Below are 2,411 nucleotides of genomic sequence, written 5' to 3' on the forward strand. Positions count from 1 at the left end.
TCTGTTAATTTATTGTAGGTCTATAATGCTTTAGAGAGCACAAAACTTCTTATTAATATCATTTCTTTCCATTGAAAATAGATCCTTTTCTCATAGAATAAATAACAAACATTCCATAAAAACATGAAACTAGAAAGCCATAAATCATTCACAAAAATGTGGTGCAGATTCTTTCTGGCCCTATGACTGTAGCTTCAGTCATTGTGGATTGATATAGGCTATAATCAGGGCTTCTGTTGGTCTGGGGATGTAGCTCAGTGGTAGAGTGCAGTACTGGGTTCGATTCCCGGATCTCCAGAGTTCTACTTTTCCTCCCCAGGGTCTCTTTTTCCACAGACTGTCACATTCTCTTTCTACAACAGACTGTTACAACCTAGAACACATTTCCATGGAGACCTCCATAGTCTGCTAAGGATGATGAAAGAGCTCATCTATGACCATGACAACAAGGTTTCTCTATAACTTTAACAACATTTTAATGGAGACGTGCTTAGTCTGGGGAGTCTAGCCTTGCCATGTCTTAAGGAATGTTTTGTTCACAGCTTAAGCAAAGGTCTGCTTACAGGCTGGTGGGAGTTTCCTTTATGGGTATGCTTTCTTAGGTGATAGATAACAAGGGTGAATGAGTTCAGCTTTGAGAGAAAGGAAGGGAGGGCTGGGCAGAACATTCCTAGTTACTGAGCAGAGAGAGGGGAGGGGCATTGTGGTTGTCATGGAAACCTGGGGACTTTGTCGACTGCTTTTCAGTAGCTACCTAGGTGATTATGTAGTGCTGGGAATTCTCTGCAGCCAAGTTTATGGGTTCCCAGGGGTGAGCACTCGAATCTCTCTGAGGATGGAAAGACAGATACAGGGATCCCAGACACAAGTAGGCTCACTCCCACTTCGGGAATTGTGGCCAGTGTGCAGCTTGGAGGAGAGGGACTTGGGACCATTCTGCCTCCTTAGAGGGAGCTGCTCTATACCATGATGCACAGGTGTCATTGCAGGGGAGGGGAAGTGAGGAGGGGGAGCTAGGACAGACTATAGTGTGTACTCTCCCTATCCCAGGATTCCCTCTGTGAAACGGGGATGAGAGGTGGGACAATAAGTGGAAAATTCTAAACAGTAGTCTAGGATTGTGCTGTATAGATGTCTTAGATGACTATTTTCGTCTGCAGTTGGCTAGAGGACTTTCTTTTTCTTTCTTTACTATTTTGTTTTTGTTGTTGTTCTGTTTTGACTTGTTACTTTTTGTTCCTTTTTTATTTGCAGTTTTGCTTTGCTTTCAGACAGCATTTCATTGTGTCTTAACCTGGCTTAGAACTCTAAATGATCGTCCTACCTCAGTTTTCTGGTGATGAGAGTACAATTGTGAGAGTACCTGTGTGTTGCCATCTTTTGTGGTACCCGCTCTACCATGTGACCCTGACTCTCTTCAGAATCCCCTGCCATGCTGCTGCCTGCACACCTACTGTTTTAATATCGCTAATAAATCTCTTATAAAATGATTTGTTTTATTCAATGTCGCAGTACACAATGGCACGCCTGAAGCCTTTCACATTTTTCTTTTTTTTAAAAATTACTTTCATCTTTATTTTTACACTCCAGATTTTATTATCCTCCAGGTTTACCCTCCATTTGTTCCACATCCCATATCTACTCCCTCACCCCTGACTCCCGTCTCCATGAGGATGTCCCCAGTCTCCTACCCTCCACCCCACCTGACCTCCACACTCCTGGTGCCTCCAGTCACTTGAGGGTTAGGTGCAAGTTCTCTCACTGAGCAAAGACCCTGCAGTCTTCTGCTGTCTATGCGTTGAGGGCCTCATATTAGCTAGTGTATGTGGCCTGGTCTACTACCTTTCACATATTTCAGTTCCCGTATACTGCTTGACATTTCGAAGCTTTTCTGCAAGATCCATAGAAATTTGGTATTGTGTGTGAACTTATTGTAATTTTCACCTCGTCATGGACTTTAATCTTCTCAATTTTTTAACCTATGTAAGTTTTTGTATTTTAAGGAATTCACCTTCTCCAGTTCTCCAATTTTGGTTTTTGTTTGGTGCTTTGTCTGTGAGATTTTCACATATCAGCAAGTGACAGAGATTTTTCTTCTCTGTGTTCTCTAAGACATTTTATAGGTTTATTCTCATAAAAATGGTCATTGATTATGATACATATGTACATCCTAATTTATATATTTTTTAAAACTTTTATTGTATTATGATGAGAAAAGTTACATGATTTCAATTTATCTGAATTTGTTAACATTTAAAAACATATTTCAATTAAATATAATTGAATCACATTCTTGTTTCCCTTTTGTACCACTGCTCCTCCCAGAGACCCCCCCGTCAATATCTATAATATCTTTTGTGTCATATTCCTTAAAATTTATAAAATATTATAACAATAAAAATAAGAATTAT

The 2,411-nt window shown here is 40.1% G+C and overlaps 1 long non-coding RNA gene across 1 annotated transcript; it reads left to right on the forward strand.

Moving 5' to 3' along the window:
- Positions 1–335: 335 nt before the first annotated feature.
- Positions 336–1,490, forward strand: LOC116070217. The gene is made up of 2 exons (XR_004110309.1): positions 336–868; positions 1,255–1,490. It is a non-coding gene; the product is annotated as an uncharacterized LOC116070217 (long non-coding RNA).
- Positions 1,491–2,411: the final 921 nt, after the last annotated feature.

Source organism: Mastomys coucha, unplaced genomic scaffold, assembly GCF_008632895.1.
Source record: "Mastomys coucha isolate ucsf_1 unplaced genomic scaffold, UCSF_Mcou_1 pScaffold22, whole genome shotgun sequence".
Lineage (NCBI taxonomy): Eukaryota > Metazoa > Chordata > Mammalia > Rodentia > Muridae > Mastomys > Mastomys coucha.